The sequence below is a fragment of the Hypanus sabinus genome, chromosome 1 (assembly GCF_030144855.1).
Source record: "Hypanus sabinus isolate sHypSab1 chromosome 1, sHypSab1.hap1, whole genome shotgun sequence".
In the NCBI taxonomy this organism is placed as follows: Eukaryota; Metazoa; Chordata; class Chondrichthyes; order Myliobatiformes; family Dasyatidae; genus Hypanus; species Hypanus sabinus.
The window spans coordinates 162,434,371-162,456,279 of NC_082706.1; the positions used below are offsets into that span (position 1 = coordinate 162,434,371).

At 40.2% G+C, this 21,909-nt stretch overlaps 1 protein-coding gene across 3 annotated transcripts in view; it reads right to left on the bottom strand.

The window, feature by feature from the left end:
* Positions 1-21,909, bottom strand: part of garem (GRB2 associated, regulator of MAPK1) — an 84,420-nt gene that overhangs the window by 40,859 nt on the left and 21,652 nt on the right. The window lies entirely within an intron of this gene.

The window sequence follows — 21,909 nt, forward strand, 5'->3', positions numbered from 1 at the left end:
TAAGCACACAGTGACCTGACTTTGCTTAGATTAACTAATACATTATTAGATCAAAAAAATACAAGAATGTGATATATGTTTTCAAGCATTTAAATTATGATCCAGTACAAGATAAAAAACCCAGAACTCCCACTTCACCAAACTTAATTAACAAACAATATCATATAGCAGCATGTGCCAGGGATGTCCTACATTTCACCGGTGTTAATTTATTAGCTCCACCTGTAGAAAAGATGAGGATGTTATAAAAGATGGTGCAACCATCCTTGCACCTTCTTATTCTGACATCTTCCCCCTTCCTTTCCAAACCTGATGAAAGATCTCAGCCTGAAATATTGACTGTTTATTCATTTGCAACTGACCCACTGAGTTTTGCAAGCACTCTGTGTGAGTTGCTCTGCAAAATGATCACAGTCTGTGGTTGATCAAGGAGGCCACATCAGGAGCACCTAATGCAGCAAGCAAGGTTAGATAATGTGCATGAGGAGGGCATGCAGACTCCACATGTCTGCCTGAAGGTACTGTTAGGTGTATTGGTATCCTCCCATATGAAGATGTGCAAGTTGCAAATTGCCCTCATGCAGAATGGATGGGAATGTGGTAATCGGAGTGCTCTGAGAGCTGGAAAAGATGTACTGGGCTGAATAACCTTATACACTGCAGAGAGATGTAGAAATAACTGCCATCAGCATTAAGTACAGGAAAGAAGAGAAAAAATGGAAATCCCCTTAATTATAAAGAAATCAAAATTGTTGCAATTGGAACTGATTTTAAAGCAATAGTATGCAAAAAAAGAGTAAATTGAAAAGTTTGAAGTAAGAAAGTAAATCAAATTGGAAGTCCAACAATACACTTATGATTTCGTGAAAATGCTCACCAGGTGAGCACTGTTTCTGACAAGTGATTCTGTAATAAATATATTATTAGTAATACACCCTACCCTCATTATATGCATCTTCAGACAACGTGGATTCACAGTTACGCGTCAAACCTATTTCTACCAACTTCTCCTTATATGCGTCCAAAACTCTGTTATGCGAGGCTGTTGGGACGAGAAGCACCGGTTTCCCACCAATACATGTCACGTGCACACTCCTTTCAGTCAGTCTCACTCCCGCCAGTCTCGCATTGGTTTTGGCAGCATTTGGATGAGCTATCTTGCGCTCTTAAACTTCTGTTGTTATTACCTACGGTGCACTGATTTTGTGCTTGAAATATTTAACTATGCCTCCTCAGCGTCCTATGTCAAGTCCTGGGCCATCAGCCAAGCAGCAGAGAACAGCTTTAACACTTGAAAAAAAGTTGGAAATTATAAAAAGGGCCGTGTCAGGACTCTAATTCAGCCTGGGTGAGTCCACGATCAGAAACAAAGAAAATTGCTAAGAAGATAAAAAGTGCAGTGATTGATTCATCACAAGTGTCTTCAAAGATTGTTATAGAAGTGCATAACCCAATTATGCCAAAAATGGAGAAAATGTTAAGCATGAAACAAAGAAAAAAACACTAGTTTTGATCATCTTCATGTGAAAGATTTGATAATTTATGGTCACCTTTGTTCAGAGACTAGTGAGGAAGTGTCACGTGATATTGTTAGCTTTAATGCAAGTAGGGGATGGTTTTTGAAGTTTGTTAATCAAAGCAGGTGTTTAATGCAGACAAGACCAGGCTTTTTTGGAAAAGTATGCCGAAACGCACTTACATAAGTAAGGATGAAAAGACTGCGTCAGGTTTCAAGGCAGCAAAGGATAAGTTGACTCTGCTTCTGGGTTCCAATGTCGAAGGAGACTGTAAGATGAAGCCTCTCTTAGTTTACCATTCACTAAACCCCCATGCTGAAAAACAAAATGCTGCCAAGCAAACGACCCTCACCACTCTACCACAGAACCATAGAAATTACAGCACAGAAACAGTCCCTTTGGCCCCTTTTGGCTGTGCTGAACCATTTTTCTGCCTAGTCCCACTAACCTGCACCTGGACCATATCCCTCCATACCTCTCTCATCCATGTACCTGTCCAAGTTTTTCTTAAATGTTAAAAGTGAGCCCGCATTTAACACTTCATCTGGCAGCTCATTCCACACTCTCACCACTCGCTATGTGAAGAAATCACCCCTAATGTTCCCTTTAAACTTCTCCCACTTCACCCTTAACCCACGTCCTCCAGTTTTTTTTCCTCCCCTAACCTTAGTGGAAAAAACCTGCTTGCATTCACTTTATCTATACCCATCATAAGTTTATATACCTCTATCAAATCTCCCCTCATTCTTCTACGCTCCGGGGGATAAAGTCCTAACCTATTCAACTTTTCTCTGTAACTCAGTTTCTCACTTTCTTCAAACCTGTGTCATCTCCTGCTGCCAGCAGTTCTGTGAGTTCTGTGAGCCTTCCTTCACCCCTTGCTGTCCTTGATGATCCTGACGACCCACAACCATCCACCTCATCCACGTAAAGATGCCCAACATCACTCATCTCCTGGAGCCAATACTCCTGCCACTGTTGATGAGTACTGTACACCCTAGTATGTTAACTTTCTATGATTTATTATGTTGAATATTAATTTAAATTGATGAAATAAACTATGAATGCTGCCTTGTGGCACTGCTTTTGTGTCGTATTGGTATGAAAATGTGAATAAATTACAGATAAAACATATTTAGGAAGCCCTCCAGAACGTATCCCTATTTTCTCAATTTAAATAATTATTCACATAATGCATTCTCCGTACCAAGCGTCGAATGGGAGGAACGTATCCCCCGCATACAATGAGGATAGGGTGTACTGAGTTTCCCACTGGATGCTCTACAATAGCACTGAAGGCAACAGCCTCAGAAATCAAGGGGTGTTCCCTTTACCAAGATAAGGAGGGCTGTCTCAGCCAGAGATTGGTGAATTTGTGGAATTCTTTGCCACAGTGCAGTGGAAACTCAGATGGGTGTATTTAGAACAGATATCGATAGGTACTTGATTGATAAAAGGATTAAGGTTTACAGGGAGTGGGCAGGAGAATGGGGTTATAAAAATAAATCTACCATAATTAAACGGCACAGCAGACTCAATGGGCCAAATGGCATAATGATGCTCCCATAATCTTACAGCCTATAATACTGCCAACAGCATATCAAACATTAAATACTTTCAGAAACTGCACCCACATAATTCATTCTAACTTCATGTCTTGTGTGAAAGGCAGGGCTGGCAACCAGAGTGCATCACAGCAGTAAACTGTGCTCACTGGATATTTTGTGTGTGCAGTTGTAGCAAATTGTGTGTGGCCAATGGAAAGTAATTTTTCTTTTTTATGTCACTTAAACAGAGACTAATTGTATCAAGGCTAGTAATATGGGTGAGATCAGCGAACACAGCAGAACCTTCCAGATCTACTCTCATACAAAGCAGCATAGTTAGCACAGATTAAAGGACTCTGGCAGGAAATGACCCCATGACTAGAGGGAAAAAAAAAATCTATTAGACATTGCTGAGAACCCTTTCATTGCACAGTTTCATAGATGTACTTTGTGATGTGGTACCAGGAACAACTTACATTCTGTTCTTGCATTCATAATTTAATAAAACACGATTATAGTAAAGTACAATGGATTTGTCATTGTATGAACATTGGACATGAGCTTTATTCCATATCACTAGAACTAAAAAAAACAAATAATAACTAAGACAATTGAATCAGTTTTATCTAGCAAATTTAACACAAAAACTTTACAGAGGCTTAATTTGAAATGCAACTTAAGTAACTGAAAAAATGACCACTCAAATCAATTCAGAATTGCACTAAATATCAATCTTTCCTTCCACACAAGTTAGCCAGTTATATCATTATTAATAAACCATTTGTACAAATGATCATAGCAATTAAAATTCTTCTTCTAACAGCCTCAACAGAACATTAATTTAGGTTGCAGTAGAGTGGTACTTTAGTGTGTGCATCAAAAGCAAAATAAAAGCCTGCAAGAGGAACACAATGTTGTAGTTGGAGGCCTGAGTGTCTCGATGACCATGTTGGCTGGAGTCAGGACTTTATATAGGGTCACACATGCCAAACAGGTTAAAAGGTTGAGGCCAGACAAACAGTGGCCTACCAGTCCTCCAGGTTCAGTGGTTCAGCTCAGGGCTTGACTGGTAAGATGAAAGGAGCTATGAAGATTTCTTCTACATCTCAGTGTGACAGCATTGCCGAGTCTCCACCCAAGACTTGCATGGCTGACAGTAGTGAAAACAGAGGAAGTGCCTGACATGATAAAGGAAGCCCAGAACACCAACAGAGGTGGAGGACCTTCATTTAGCCCTAAACACCAGCAGCGTAATGGGCAGCAAGAATCAAAAAATAAGACACATCCAACTTTTAAGATTTTCTTACGGAAGCAGATGATGACAACTACACTCACGATCCATATACCCTGTTTCAAGATGAACATTTATTGATTACACAGAGACACAGGTGAACAGCACAATCCCTTGGATGCAACTGAGGGTCTTCCCAGGGAAGAAATGGCTAATGCGAAAGGGCATAATTTTAAGGTGATTGGAGAAAAGTATAGGAGAAACATCAGACATAGTTGTTGTTTTAAAAACACAGAGCAGGTAGCAGGTGCATGGACCCTGCTACCAGGGTGGCGGTAGAGGCAAATACATTAAGACATTTAAGAGACTCTTAGACAGGCATGTGGATGAAAGAAAGATGGAGGGCTATGTGGGAGGGAAGGGTTAGATTGATCTTAGAGTAGGCTAAGAGGTGGATGCAACGTGTGCATTGTGGAATGAATGGGCCTCTACTGTCCTGTACTGACCTATGCTCTAACTTCTTCTAGTTGGTGCTTTAAGGGATCTAGAGGATGTAATCTAGTTCCGTTCTACTCTTATTTCCATGCTGTGAATACACCTGAAGCTCCAATCTCCTGATCAAATTTGCAGATGACACAACACTGATGGGCTTTATTTCTTGTGGTGACCAAGACAGCCTACAGAGGAGAGGTAAACACCCTGACACAATGGTGCCAAGATAACAACCTCTCCCCCAATGTCCAAAAAACAAGAGCTCATCGTGGATTACAGGAGGAACAGAGACAGGCTTGGGACTACAGTTCAGAGGGTGAGTAGTTTCATGTTGCTCAGTACACATCTCACCAGGCCTGTACACAACAGCTGTGCAGCAAAAAAAAGCACAACAGCGTCTCAGGCGACTGAAATTGTTCAGCATAAGCTCCCAAATCCTCAAGACCATCTACAGAGCATCACAGGGCACCCAGACTGGCCATATCATCGCCTGGTACGGAAAATGCACCAACCTTGATCGCTGGGCACTGCAGAGAGTGGTACAGACTGCCCAGCACATCTGTGGATGTGAAATTCCCACCACTGGGGACATTTACAGCAGCAGGCAAGTGAAGAAGGCCTGGAAGATTATCAGGGACATCAGTCACCCCAACTGTTACAGTTGCTTCCATCTGGCAAACAGTAACATAGCATTAAAGCCAGGGTCTTTCTACAAACAATGGAATCATATTGCAAAGATTTTTATTCCCTTGTGTTGTGAGACAGATGTAAGATTTAAATAAATTCAAATTCAGGTTTTCCACCTGTACTGAAATGCAATTGGTTAAGAAATTTGGCAATACAGCTTATGAGAGATGAGGGTCAAAATTTTGATGACTGACATTAATTTACATAACTACCATGTGTTCTGGTTTAAGGGCACTCCTGAAGATGGGTGACAGCTTAGTGGTGGTTTTCAAACAAGAAATATGACTAAATACTCTATTAATAACATTTTCCCTGTGGAAAATCATGGTAAATGATCACCGCCAACAATGAAGAGGTAAACAAAGGCAAGGCTGATCTGAGGGTCGAGGCATGCCAGACCCAGCCACAGCCAGGTCAAGGCACGTTCGAGTGGCTGGAGCAGGATAGAGGTATGCTCAAGACGAAGACAGAGTTGGAAGCAAGCAAAGCAAAGAAGTGTCAGAGTGAAGGAGGAGCCTTCCACCCAAATCAAGAGCAAGGTTGCAGGAGCAACAGACCAATTTGGGAAGGTTGAGTATAGGTTGGAACCAGCCTACAGTGTATCGCTACAGCGAGGCTCAGGTCCGAGTGCGGGGGAATGAGCCGGTAGTTGGACAATTTAAATGCTAGGCCAGATGGACTGAAAAAGCAGGGTGTTGGGAACGGAGGCAAGGGCCAAGGCCGACTCTGCTTTGCAATGTTTATCTTTACTCCAGTCTCCTCGGCGCTCAGGCTGCTGCAGGCTTCGTGTCTGCAAGCTCCACGGCATTTTCCCCTGCTGTGTGATGAACTGAGGCTGAGGCAATGGGCAAATTCCAGGCTTTAAGTCTATGGACTCAGATTCATTCTGAATGCTGTTGCTTGCTTTTATTGTTTGCATAATTTGCTTTTTCTTCCCCCCCCCCCCCGCCCCCGTGCATTATGTGTTGGGTCTTTTTTTGTTTAAAAAAGAGACCGAGTTCTTTTAGGTTTGTTTTGTGGCTGCCTATAAACAGACAAATCTCAACATTGTACAATTTAAACATACTTTGATAATAAATATAGTTTGAACCATTATGCCAACCCCAGCCAAGAATTTGTACAGATTCTTGTGAAGGCTACCAAAAAATTCCTTTTTCATGAGAATTGATCTTCATTAGGTTACGTTGACAAAGCTGAATTTAGAGTGGGCCAAAGTTGACTGTAGTCTTTTCCATAGATGCTGCCTGGCCTATGGAGTTCCTCCAGCATTTTGTATGAGTAGGTGAAGAATGTTTTTCTAAGTAGTTCTTACAAGTAGAATTTAAGCTTCTGAAGGATGACCTATCTACTTTAGTCTTAAGCACGACACCACTTGCTGGAAGATTTTTCCTTAAACACTCCTTGAATTCATTAAGATATCCAAAAAGCTTAGAGAGCTAAAGGTAAAATCCACCATATCATTTCCAACTTCAGTGTTACTGACAAATTCACAGACCTGGTACAATATTTCAATATTGTTCAAGACCAATGATATGTAAAAGTAAGATCTGAATGGTTTAAGGCATTCAGGTTTTGGTGATTTGACATAGCTGGGCTCTCTTCAATACTGCTAGATAGATACTAATGCTATTGTTGTCAGGGCAACCACCACAGGTGGAGGTGGACATAAAGGGAGAAAAAACTAGGTATTATGTAGATCCAACATGCACAACTGGAATACTGCACAGCACCACAACTTCCTTGAGACTGAACAGAAAATGTTGCCTTTTTTATTTTTAAATTCAGTCTTGCTTGTGTAGTTTCAAAAATATCTCATCTTAAAACCATCTTTTGCACAAGCTCCTCAGAAGATGCATCCACATTTTTTCCCGCCAATTCTATATACATTCTGCTACATTTTCTCCTTTTTAGGTAGTCAAAATTAAATTTCATTAAACACAGCTTTCTAACCACATATATTCTTTGCTTCTTTTCTCATCTCATCCTATACCTGTGTCACGTACATGTGTCTTCACACATTTACTTTGAAAGATATACATAATGTCAGTTGCCTTTGAGGTCTTGGATGCAACAAAAGTATAGAAAATGGAGGAAACAACTGTGAGTCCCTTTGTCAACCTACAAGTGAAATTCTCCATTTCAGTGTAGGAATTCTCCACAATTCTTAGCAAAAGAGTAATTTCTCATCACCTCATGGAAGAGCCACTAATGTTACTATTTTCACCGAAAGAAATGCATGCAATAATGCATTAAATAGATCACTTTCAAGATCCAAATATCAGTGAAATGAGGCTGCATGCTCACTCTGGAGTTCCTTGCCATATACTTCATTTTCCATGCTCTCATCTATATATACACAAAGGGATATACAGTTGCAAAAAGTTTGTGAACCCTTTGCAATTACCTGGTTTTCTGCATTAAATATTCTTAAAATGAAGTCAGATCTTCATCCAAGTCACAATAATACACAAACACAATCTGCATAAACTAATAACACATAATTGTATTTTCCATTACTTCATTGAACACATTGATTAATCATTCACATTCCATGTTAGAAAAAGTATGTAATCCCTTGTATTTAATAACTGGTAGAACTTCATTTAGCAGCAATAACCCCCACCACATATTTCCTGCAGCTGATGATCAGATTCGCACAACGTCAAGGGCGAATTTTAGACCATTCCTCCATACAACTGTTTCAGCTTATCAATATTTATGAGATTCCTTGCATGAACAACCTTCTTGAGGTCATGCCACAGCATCTCAATTGTGCTAAGGTCTGGACTCTGACTTGGCCATTCCAAAACAACAATTTTCTTTTTTTTTAAAAAACATTCTGTTGTTGATTTACTCTTGTGTTTTGGATCATTATCTTGCTGCAACATCCAACTTCTAATAAGCTTCAGGTGACAGACCCATTACCCTAACGTTCTCCTATTAAATGTCTTGATACAATTTTGAATTCACTGTTCCTTCAACAACTGCAAGTGTCCAGGCCCTGAGGGAGCAAAGCAGCCCTAAACCATGATGTTCTTCCACCATGTTTCACAGTTGGGTTGAGGTTTTGGTGTTGGTGTGCAGTGCCCTTTTTCCTCCAAATACAGCAATGTGCATTTCTATCAAAAAGTTCATCTTTTGTCTTATCTGTCCACAGAACATTTTCCCAACAGTCAACTGGTCTTTTCCAAACTTGAGACATGCAGCAATGTTGTTTTTCTTTTGGAGAGCAGTAGTTTCCTCCGCGGTGTCATTCCATGAACACCATTCTTGTTCAGTGCTTTTCTTATAATGGCCACATGAAAAGAGACTTTAGCAAATTCTACAGATTTCTGCAGGATTTTTGCTGTCACCCTTGAGTTCTTTTTCAACTCCTTCGGCATTGCACATTGTGCTCTTGGTATGATATTTGCAGGATGCCCAATCCTAGGGAGAGTAGCAACAGTACTGAATTTCCTTCATTTGTGGACAATTTCTCTTACTGTGGACTGATGAACACTAGGTCTTCAGAAATGCATTCACAACCTTTTCTAGCTTGATGCATCTCTACAATTCTTCTTCTAAAGGTCCTCTGAAGTTGTTCAGAGGCATGGTGCACATAAACAGATCTTTCTTGAGAAGAGCAGGCTGTCAATAACCTGACCTTATGTGTCTTTTTTATAGGGCAAGACAGTCTTATAACCCACATGTGCGAACTCATCTCATTGATTGGAACTCCTGACTCCAAATTGCTTTTGTAGAAGGCATTATCCTAGAGTAGAGGTCACCAACCCGTCAATCGCAATTGACTGGTCGATCTTTGAGACTTTCCCAGTAGATCCCGAAAAAAAAAGAAAAAGAAATACACAAATACTGTTGAGAGATTGTTTCTGGGTTGCAGGGTTTTAGTTCCGTTCTTTCTGCCCAGTACACATGCGTGTCACTCCCCCGTACTACACAGTGTAATTCAGTGATCCCCAACCACCGGGCCGGGAGGAAACAATACAAGTCAGCTGCACCTTTCCTCATTCCCTGTCACGCTCACTGTTGAACTTGAACCCACGCAAGGTCCTCAGTCGCCTAAACGCAGCGATACCCTTGCACCAGGGATCACCAGGGTCTCGGGTAACTGGTGAGAAGTGCCGTTGTTGCTGGTCTGGAGCGTGGACAGATGGGCGCCGCCTCTAAACCCATTTACCACACCGAATGTTCATGAGGAACCCTGTGCTAAAATATTCGCAGATGATCTAATTCGGGCTCAGGGTTTCATAAGTAGCAGAGCAGCTACCGTGCTGCGATCTACTGAAACAAACTTTTGTCAGCTGATAGGTCCTACCTACCTACAAAGGGGGGAGGGGTGGGCGCATGTCCTGTCGCACTCCTCGCTCAGTTGGTCACTCTCTCTGGACTGCGACCGCTACAGCCCCGGCACGGGGACCTCTGGCCCTGACTTTGTCCTCTCACCCCACCCATGACCAGCTGCACCTGGCCAAGGCGGCTGGTGGCGGGCGGGTGGGAGGCTGGAGCTCGGGCCCGAAGGCTGTCTAATGAGGCAATGAAGCCCTCAAAATTGCTTCGGCACCTTGAGTCCAAGCACCCTGCACTTAAAGACAAACCCGTTGAGTTTTCTGAACGGAAAAAACATGAGCAAGTGGGTCAGCAGCTAAGTGCCGAGAACTGTGAAAACTAAATTGCGGAATAGACTGGATGTAAGGAACCTGCTTCGAGTATCACTGTATCTGTATTTCGGTCGTGTTTAACACCACCATCTCCCACCCCTCCTGTCAGCCGGTCCTCAAGAATATTGTCAATATTAAACTGGTCCACGGTGCAAAAAAAGGGTGGGTACCTAGATCATGAATGTTTAAATGATGTACTCAGTATTGACAAGAGATACAATTGTTCGTGTGTTATTAGTTTAGGAAGACTGTGTTTGTCTATTACTGTGACTTGGATGAAGATCAGACCACATTTAATGAGTAATTAATACAGAAGATCAGGGAATTGCAAAGGGTTCACAAACCTTTTTCTTGTAAATGTGTCTTCATACATGATCAGATGGGAGGTTATACAAATTAGCTTGTTAGAATGCCAAATAGAAAATCTAACTGATCTAGTTGGGAAACTGTATTTTCCCTTCAGAGCATACATTGCACAGGTGATTCACAAGATCCTCATCAATACAAATATGGAGAAAATAAAGCCTTCACTTAAATTTAAGTGGTGTATATTCTCCAACTAAGGTGAAAGTGACCAATAGCTGAAATATAAATATAAAAATATATATACACACACACACACACACACACCAAAACATTTACTTATAATTACTTACAATAGATGTCTACGATATATTTTCACATTAGATAGCCAACCAATATATTTATTTACATCTGCAGAAAGTTGACTGTTGCAAAACCAATATGGACCAAAGGTTCTCCATATTGACAAAATTGAATAGTTATAAATTGATTAAAATCTTTTTAGCATTCATCACAAGTATGACAGCATCCCTACAAAACAAAGGAATCATACATACAATTAAGGGCATAAATGGGAAGAACGAAAGAAAGGAAGAAAAATTTCCCTGGATCAGTTAACCTTTTTGAAACAAAAGCCCATCTACAACACTATATGCAGTAGTGAATAACTTTATTCATTTGAATTGATCCTGTGAACCAGAAGAAATTAACTGAAGTAAATGCTGTGGAGAGAACACTAATCTTTAGCTACCAATCAAGACATTGACAAAAAAGAAAACCAGAATTACATAAAACACTGTATGCAGTGTATGGATGTATAAAGCCTTTCACTGTTCAAATCAACAGAAGACACAAGAAACAGAGCTTAAGCAGCCTCTGCATTTGTAGAAAAGGATTAGCAAAAAGAAAACCATTGAAATTATGTATCTGCCTTTTAAAGGAAAGGGCCACGTTTTCTATTTATTGGCTCTGAAGAGCGATGTGTAAAGAAAACAATGAACCCTTACCAACAAGCAACATTCCATACCAAACTCTGCTTTATACTATGTATGATATTCTCAGGTCATGCCACAATTGAGAAAACATACTACACTTGTACAAGATTTATTAAGAACACACATTAAGGATGTCAAATAATGGATAACACAAATTCAGAGCAAAGCAGGCTAAATAGACTACCTGATTTGTAACAGTATTCACATTCACAAAAATCAGCTAATTCAGTCCCACTTTACTGTGTTAAGAAATACCTAACCATTGAAACTAATTTATGTACTTTGCTTCGTTATCAAATTCACATTTTATTCATCATTAACCTTTAAAACTGGGGTGCATGCGGTATTGAAGGAGGGGTAGTACCTCTGGTGAAGGGGCTTGTCAAGACCATTCTCAGGCAGCTCACTCACCAGTCAGTCAGCTCTCAACTGTGGCTCTAAGCAGCTGTTTACATATGACAGGGGCCACACCCCAATACAGCACACTGACAGGCAGACTAGACCAGGTAAGTGTAGCTGGCAGGCCTCATCCCTGTGAGATAGGGATATGCCTGATCTAGCATGTGAAGTTAGCTCTGGTTGACGAGATCCAATGCTTCAATGCAATGCTTTGTTGAGACTGACGGGCATGACAAGGCACAGAAGAAATCCTGGTCATCTACTGCAAGCAAGGAAGACCCCAGTTTATGACTACTCGGACCACAGGACCCGGTTGGTATTCAGAGGTCAAGGGAGAAGAACCAGTTTTCCACTTTAGAAACTCTCCCGCACAGGCAATGACAACCTACCAAAATTTAAAACAAATGAAGTACACATTTCTGATTTGTTCTTGTAAGGAAAATTTTTAAACTTTCGTTTCTAGTTGAAATCAATCAGAAGGATCATACTGGAAGAGCCAAAAAAAACGAATCCTCCGCCCCCCCACACCCCCGCCAATATCAACTACCTTTTTAACCATTTTCCACTCTCCCCCTGCACCCCCCCCCCCCACTCCTTGACTGGCTTTGACTGGCTCTGTCATACAAATGCACGCACATCACACATTTCATAATAAAAAAAAGTCCTTGTACTACCTGATTTTCCATTGGGTAAATACACCTTTTTTCTCCACCCCAATTCTGAAACAATTTGTTTCTCTACCACCTCATTCATAACAATCACATCCGAATGGCTTACTCCTGCACCTACTGTCTATTGTCTATAAATGCTGGGGAGCTCAGCAGGCTGGGCAGCATCTACGGAAAGGAGTAAACAGTTGATGTTTATTCCGTGGACACTACCTGACCTGCTGAGTTCCTCCAGCATTTTGTGTGTGTTGCCTCTGATTTCCAGCATTCGCAGATCTTCTCATGTTTATGACAATCACATCCTGTTTTCTCACTTAGATTCTCACTTAATTCCTGACCATCTGATTCCCTTGTCACTGAAATTAACTTGCATGTTTATTCCGCCCACCACCTCCAAGCCCCCAACAAAATCAGGTATTTCTGTTTTAATCAACTGTTTCCATTCTCTTCCTCAAAAACAAAACTATTCTCATGCTTCATACTTTCCTTTGTTTTATGTCAATAAATTCACTAAACCATCTTATTACTCTAACCTCATCATAATCACCCTCTACTTTAAAAAAAACATTTGAACAGGCTTTGAGAAGCATTTCTAAATACTGGTAAAGAATTTTATTTCTAAAAGTTGCAAGCATATTGAGATTCTCTTCTATATGACAGCCTAGTATTATTAATAATTTTGCAAGTTCAACATGACCTTTACCAGTAATCCATGGAACTCTGGATTTGAACTACGGATTTTTCCTTTTATTCAGAGATTTCTCTGTGGCTATTAATAGGACAATACAGATGAAGATAGGAAGTTCAACAAAGGTGCCGACAAGTGCTTTGAATAAACTTGCACCCGATGCCCTGCCTTACCCAACTGTTATCAATAGGTAATTGATTACAGCAGTACAACAGAGTAAAAGATGTGGATGCTAGAGATCTGAAAAATGTAAATAATCAGCTATTGCAGTTCCTGTGTAGATAGAAAAACTTTTCTTAGCATAATCTTTCTTCCTTAGAAAGCCACTTCTTAGAAAGGCAAACAATAATGAAATTCAGACAATGATGATAAAATGCAAGCAGCTCTTGAGGCCATTTCAGGTAAAATGTATTCGAAGATGAAGACCTCAAACATCGCAGAAGGCTCATTTGCCCATCTGGAAGCAATTCCCCACTCGCCTGAATATATTTACTCATTACTTACAGTATATATTCCAGTGGAAAAGACCCATCATTTTAACTTAACCAAACAAGTTAGCATCACCTATCACCTTCTAGTTTACCCCCCTTCCCCTTCCGTTCTCCCCCACCTTATTCTGGCTAAGTGTCGACTGTTGATTCACTTCCACTGATGCTGTCCATGCTACTGTATTCCACCAGCATTTTGTGGGTTTCTCTAGATTTCCAGCATCTGCAAAACCTTCTGTTAAGTAATTTTATTGCTGCTTAATAACAATTACCAAAACCATTACAAATATAATGCAACTGATGCGAGGATGCCCTCACTTAAACTGGTCAAACAGTAAATAGCAAATTACCCTGGCATAATATTTTCTTACACTACTCAAGGCAATCAATCAAGACCAATCATGACTACATCTACCTCAAGGAGTTCTCAGTTGGTTGATGCACGCAACTTTTAGTACATTAACTTATTTCAAGAAATTGGTCAAACGATCCTTGTTCATCATTATCCTGATGAATTAAATACAAAAGACAGTCCAAACAACACATCCTTGATCAGGCAAAGCTGTTGTGATCTTCCCTGTTCTGTGGCTTTACTCAAGTGGTCCTGGTACATTTTGTTTATACAATAACCTCTATTAAGCCTACAGTGATGGCACTGACTTAATTGGTTCAAAATAATAACAGAAATTGCTGGCAATAATGTTCAAAAGGGACAAACAACACTTTTGCAAAAAGAAACAACGTGAACATTTCAAGACAATACCTTTCATCCACAAACATAACCCTGAGTTTCCAGATATCTATCATTAACTCCCATCTAGTGGAGAGGAGTGAACAGAAATCTATGGGACAGAAGAAACGAGGTAAATTTAAATGAAAAATAAATGGTATCGCTGTGCAAAAAGAGGTTGGCAATAAAATGAGTACTGATCTGGAAGAGGTCTAAATGAGAAAAGACCAAATTTAATCAAAATTCTGAAATTATCAAAAAAATACTGCAGAGGCTGAAAATTGTAAGTAAAAACAGAAAATGATGGAACCGTTCATGATGAAAACCATAAACCCAAATGTTGAATCCACAAGCTTGTGATGCATATACCTAGAAAAGGTTACATTAAACAGAATTGGAATGGATTAGAAACCGACAGTGATGGGAACTGGAAGCTCAGCGGCATGATTGCGGATGGAAGTTTGTTCGTTCTTCCAACATAAAGGCGACCGCATGAAAACTGTATAGTCACCTAGCAAATATGGAGGAACTAAGTAGGATCTTCACAAACAACAGGAAATGTGAGGTATTTATAAGGTGCATTATTGAAAAGGAACACTCTCTACATGGTGGAAAGATTGGGTTTCAGTGGTGAGACTATAACAAGAAATAAGATAATGCAACCTCTGTGGAGAGAGTTGAGAAACAGCAAGTGACACAATTATAATGGTTACAGCTTGTCAAATAAATCATATTTAGAAGTTATGTAACAGTGCAAGAACAGATACCATGAAAGCATGCTTCAGTTAGTTGCTAGCAATCAGAATTCCAGGACCAATGATGCTAATATGTCTGAATTCACCACAGTAGCTGACAAAATTAATTCAAAATAAATATACCTGGAATTTTAAGAATGCAAGAGAAGTGGTCACCTTCACCTAGTCTGAACAATATAAACAGGAAATATAAATAGACTGAACAATATAAACAGGAAATGTTGGAAGTACTCAAGAGGCTAGAATGAAAAGTATTTGACCTGACATGTTAACACTGCTTCTCTTCATACAGATGGGACCCGATCAGCTGAGTTTTTCTAGCATTTTTATTTTAGATTTTCAGCATTTTCAAGTTTATTTTAATTTCCAGACTCAACCATAGAATCATGAAGTACTACAGTATGTGATTGATTCTTAACTGCTTCCTCAGGGATAATTAGAAAGGGACAGGAAATGGAAGAATTTCTACTTATGTCTACATCTCATGAATGAATAAAGCAAAGTAGATCTATGCCTAATTTGCATTTTATTTTATATTTGTACACTATAAGATGCAGGACAACATGAGCAGTAAATACACTGACAAAAGAAATATTTTGCTCATCAGTACTGTTAAGGTGTCCAGAGCGAAAGTATTAATATCTACTAATTATGCTGACATGATGCAAAAATAAAAGTAGGATATCAAATTTTAAAAATATATAACCCATAAGAAAATACAAAGTATAGGAATGAGTCGCATTTCACAAGTACACAGAGTAAATTTCACTTTGCAATGAGGGAGAGTAAATACAAAAGGTGTGTATGTTTGTGGCCTAAGGTAAAAGGAGTCAATTTTAGAAAACCTAGCAGTTATTTTTTTTTTAAACAATAATCCCCTCCTACATTTACACACTTAGTCCAGCGGTAATGGAGCATACGGATCTTGGACCTCCAGAAAGTATCCACAAGCATGGGTGATTAATAAGTTCATGGCCTAGGGTAGAACGAGATGAGTTACACAGCTCTCGTTACATCCACATGCAGATCAACTCTTTGAGTGATTAGGCAGAAAGTTTGAAGTTAATAACTCATCTGCTTCTACCTCAGGCCACGAACTCATCAATCACCCCAGCTGTGAACAATTTCTGGAGGTCCAAGATCTGTATGCTCCACAACCACTGGACTAAGTGTGTAAATGTAGGAGAGGACTATGCTGAAAAATATATGTGCTAGGTTTTCTAAAATTGACTCCTTCTACCTTAGACCACAAACTTATCAATCACCCCTGGTATCACGCCATTCAAAACCTAACGGGTTATTATTAATTGTGAGGAATTAACTACTAAGAACAAGGAAAAGCCACTCAAAGTTAGCATAGGTTTAAATGGATTCAGAGCTTCATAGTATCTATGCATTCCACTGCATATGCCAACTTGGATAAAAGGAACTATACATCCTCATTTGTAAATGACACAAAATATGGAAACAGGCTATGTAGATGGGAATATTATGTAAGAAATCTACAGATGGAATAAATAGGTAGGCAGGGCTATGACTCATGGGGTGTCAGGTTGGGAAGTATAAAGCTACTCACTGTCATTAAGAATGACAAAATGAAACATTCTCTTGAACTAGATATCGAAGAAACAAAGACTGATGAATCAACGTATACAAGTTATTAAAAACTAGTGCAAAGATACAAAGAATCATGGAACATTGACCTTTCAAAGGCTTGAGCTCACACTTGGTGCTTCAATTGTACAGAATTTTAGCTAATTCCACATGTAGGATAACGTCTTTAGTATTGATCTCTAAATGTTTGCAAAGAAGTACTACTTTTGGAAAAGCTACAAAGATTCTCCAGAGGGCTAAAAGCACTAAACGATTAGTACTGGTTACATGAATTTGGCTTGTATTCTCTCATTATGAAACTGAAAGACATTTTAATCAAATGATTAAGAGATCTTAACGGGTAGACAAGCTATTATCCTCATGGGGAAATAAAATACAAGGGATATAGAATCTTAAGTCTGAAGTTTGGCCATACAAGAAACGTCTTTTCCCACTGACCTGAAGGCTTTGGAAAGCAGCTTAATTAAGTCAACATCAAATGACATATATGAGCATGGATACTAATAGAAATCAAAAGGTCCAGGAACAGGCAAATATGTTATGCCAAATTTGCACTAATATTAAGAACACAAAATAAACTGGTGAAAGACATACTGAGCTTTATTCAAACATTTAACTGCAACGACAAAATACAAATAATTCTTAACTTGCCCGGTACTCTACCAATCAAGAAATGAGGTGATTCATCTCAGACTTATGTACTCTGGATCCTTAAATCTGCTTTCAAATAGTTCAAGCTTTTGTGCTGATACAGAATTCAGTAGGTAATACTGTTTCCAGGACTCTCATATCTTCCTTCCCCTTTAGATTCTGTCCAATTACTCGGTACCACCTTGTTAGTCCAGAACAAGTCTCCCTCATTTCAGCCTTTTCTTCTCCATTCCAGCTGGATTATTGGTTGCCATACCATCCTCTTCCATTTACCACTTATTCAGCACGCGTCATTTTAATTATGTGCATTCAGCAATCAGGCACAGAGTACTATCGAACCAATTGCACATGACAGTTCACACAAAGACCTTGCTTCCAAAACAATTTCATTACTTGGGTATGTCAGGGTCTTACAAACACAAGAGATAATGTTGATGCTGGAATCTTGAGCAACACACACAAAATGCTCGAGAAGCTCAGCAAGTCTGTTAGCATCTACGGAGAGGAATAAAGAGTAGACATTTCTCAAGAGTCCTGCTGAAGGGTATTGGCTGAAAATTGAGTACTGTATTCATAATATTAGTGCAACTTTGGCATAATATTTGTTTACTCCGCTCAATAGATGTTGCCTGACTTGCTGAGTTCTCCAACATTTTATTAATGTATTAATCTGGGTCTTTAATTATTTTTATTACCATTGCAATGGACAGCTCTTCTACCTGACAATGAAGTGCTAAAGATACACACAAAATGCTGGTGGAATGCAGCAAGCCAGGCAGCATCCATAGGGAGAAGCACTGTCGACGTTTCGGGCCAAGACCCATCGTCAGGACTAACTGAAAGGAAAGATAGTAACAGATTTGAAAGTAGGAGGGGGAGGGGAAAATGCAAAATGATAGAAGACTGGAGGGGGTGAGGTGAAGCTGAGAGCTGGAAAGGTGATTGGCAAAAGGGATACAGAGCTGGAGAAGGGAAAGGATCATGGGATGGGATGCCTAGGGAGAAAGAAAGGTGGAGGGGAGCACGAGAGGGAGATGGAGATGGAGAACAGGCAGAGTGATGGGCAGAGAGAAAAAAAAGGGGGAGGGGAAAAAAACTAAATATATCAGGGATGGGGTAGGAAGGGAAGGAGGGGCATTAACGGAAGTTAGAGAAGTCAATGTTCATGCCATCAGGTTGGAGGCTACCTAGCCGCTATATAAGGTGTTGTTCCTCCAACTTGAGTGTGGCTTCATCTCGACAGTACAGTTGGCCATGGATAGACATATCAGAATGGGAATGGGACGTGGAATTAAAATGTGTGGCCACTGGGAGATCCTGCTTTCTCTGGCGGACAGAGCGTAGGTGTTCAGCGAAATGGTCTCCCAGTCTGCGTCAGGTCTCACCAATATAGAAAAAGGCCACACTGGGAGCACCGGACGTAGTATACCACACCAGCCAACTCACAGGTGAAGTGTCGTCTCACCTGGAAGGACTGTCTGGGGCCCTGAATGGTGGTGAGGGAGGAAGTGTAAGGGCAGGTGTAGCACTTGTTCCGCTTGCAAGGGTAAGTGCCAGGAGGAAGATGGGTGGGAAGGGATGGGGGGGACAAATGGACAAGGGAGTCGCGTAGGGAGCGATCCCTGCAAAAAGCAGAAAGAGGGGGGAGGGAAAGATGTGCTTGGTAGTGGAATCCTGTTGGAGGTGGTGGAAGTTATGGAGAATTATACTTTGGATCTGGAGGCTGGTGGGGTGGTAGGTGAGGACAAGGGGAACCCTCCACCACCTCACTCGGGATAGGGTTCCCAGACAGTCCTTCCAGGTGAGGCGACACTTCACCTGTGAGTTGGCTGGTGTGGTATACTGTGTCCGGTGCTCCCAGTGGGGCCTTTTATATATTGGTGAGACCCGATGCAGACTGGGAGACCATTTTGCTGAACACCTATGCGCTGTCTGCCAGAGAAAGCAGGATCTCCCAGTGGCCACACATTTTAATTCCACATCCCATTCCCATTTTGATATGTCTATCCATGGCCTCCTCTACTATCAAGATGAAGCCACACTCAGGTTGGAGGAACAACACCTGATATTCCGTCTGGGTAGCCTCCAACCTGATGGCATGAACACTGACTTCTCTAACTTCCATTAATGCCCCTCCTCCCCTTCTTACCCCATCCCTGATATATTTAGTTTTTTCCCCTCCCCCTTTTTTTTCTCTCTGCCCATCACTCTGCCTGTTCTCCATCTCCCTCTGGTGCTCCCCTCCCCATTTCTTTCACCCTAGACCTCCCATCCTATGATCCTTTCCTTTCTCTTGCTTTGTATCTCTTTTGCCAATCACCTTTCTGGCTCTCAGCTTCACCCCATCCCCTCCAGTCTTCTCCTATTTTGCATTTTCCCCTCCCCCCCCACTTTCAAATCTCTTACTATCTTTCCTTTCAGTTAGTCCTGACGAAGGGTCTCGGCCCGAAACGTTGACAGCGCTTCTCACTATAGATGCCTCCTGGCCTGCTGCGTTCCCCCAGCATTTTGTATGTGTTGCTTGAATTTCCTGCATCTGCAGATTTCCTCATGAAGTGCTAGATGTTGTTGGAGGTATCGGAGAAGGGATCGATCATTTCTTAATGCACTACTATAAGCAGTTAGTCTAGTTACTTCCAATTTACTAGATCTGAGATCTATAGTCTTAGTTTACTGAGCTAGTTTCTAGATTTATTGTTGCTGCTTAGTGAAGCCAAGAGGATTTCACTGTGCAATATTGTGTCTTCTCCCATTCCAATCTGACGCCTATATACAATAGTTAATTGCTACATATGGCTTCTTAGAACACTCTCAGATTTAAAATCCCATGACTGATCAATCCTGGAGAGCCACTCCAAGTTACACTTTCTTAGCATTCTTAGATAACTTAGCAGATCATCAACCACCAATGTGTAGTCCCCTCCAGATGTCTGTTGCTCAACACATTGTCCATTCTTTACACTGTTATGGTTGCTTTAACACTAACTATCATGAATATAATAGGCTTGTGGAACTAATCTTATGCTTAGTTGTTGTATTATTCATGACATTGAAATAAACTTTTAAAACCCAAGAAGCTCTCTTTCTCACAGTAAATTGCTCTTTGATGGCATGGTGCTGCCATAAACTCATCAAGATGGGGTGGAAGAATTAAAATCTCTTTTTCTGAAAATTAGCAGAGTTCAGAGACACCTTGAACAACTCATCTTAAAATATCCATGATAGATTTGACCTAATAATATTCACTAAGGACTTTTGTTCAAATTCCCTGCTTAGTGTTTTGTGTTAACTTGCTGGGATACAGTCTAAGAGGAGAAAAAAAAATAAAGATTTGGTCTCCCAAACTAGGGTAATACAAAGCTGTTGAACATAGTCTATAATAAATAAAACTGTAACACCATATATATATCCTCAAAGTTCTCATTTATCCTTTGAAAATTAATGCTGTCAGTAATGCATCTCCACATGTAAGAAATCTCCAAGATGTAGATGACAGCTCCTTCAGTCCTATTTCTAGAAAGTCCAAGTAAGCAGAACTATGTACAGTATATAAAAACCTACAGCACAATACAGGCCCTTAGGCCCACAAAGTCATGTAGCATAACTAGCAATGCAACACCAGTATTTACATACAGTTGCAAGAAAAAGTTTGTGAACCCTTTGCAATTACCTGGATTTCTGCACTAATTACTCATAAAATGTGGTCTGATCTTCATCCAGGTCACAATAATAGACAAACACAGTCTTCCTAAACTTTACATACAAACAATTGTACTTTTCATGTCTTTATTGAACACATTGTTCAATCATTCACAGTCCAAGCTGGTAAGAGTATGTGAACCCTTGTATTTAATAATTGGTAGAACCTCCTTTAGCAGCAATAACCTCCACCAAATGTTTCTGCTCATCAATATTTCTGGGATACCTTGTATGAACAGCCCTCTTCAGATAATATCACAGCATCTCAATTGGGTTAAGGTCTAGACCAGGGATGGCCAACCTATGGCACATTGGATGCTTAGAAGTGGCACATTGCACCCCAGTGATAATAATAAAAAAGTAGGCCTACTCAATGCAAAAAGTATTAACCAAAAACCAATTTGTAGAAAAAAATCTAACAGGAATTCAAGTAGCTTAGAACTAGAAATGGGTTTTACTGAGAATAAATCTAAAACTTAGCAATTATTTTTAGCAATTTTATTATTTCATGCACATCTTTTGGCGAATACTATCTTCCTTCACATTAATCTGTTTTCAATTTTAAAAAAATGTTCAATGAGACAAACCAGGAAAGAAAGACTTTTGTTCTGCAGTTGTTCCATAACTGTTCAATACACGTTAGATACTTGTTTGATCCTGAGGCACCAGGCGTCTGCACCAGTGGTGCGTTGCAGGTCTTTGCCAGTCAGTTTACAATTGACACTCGTGCGCTACGGAGTTGTGCTTTGTTCGTCCTTTGTGAACGTTTGCAGTTTTGTACTTTTTC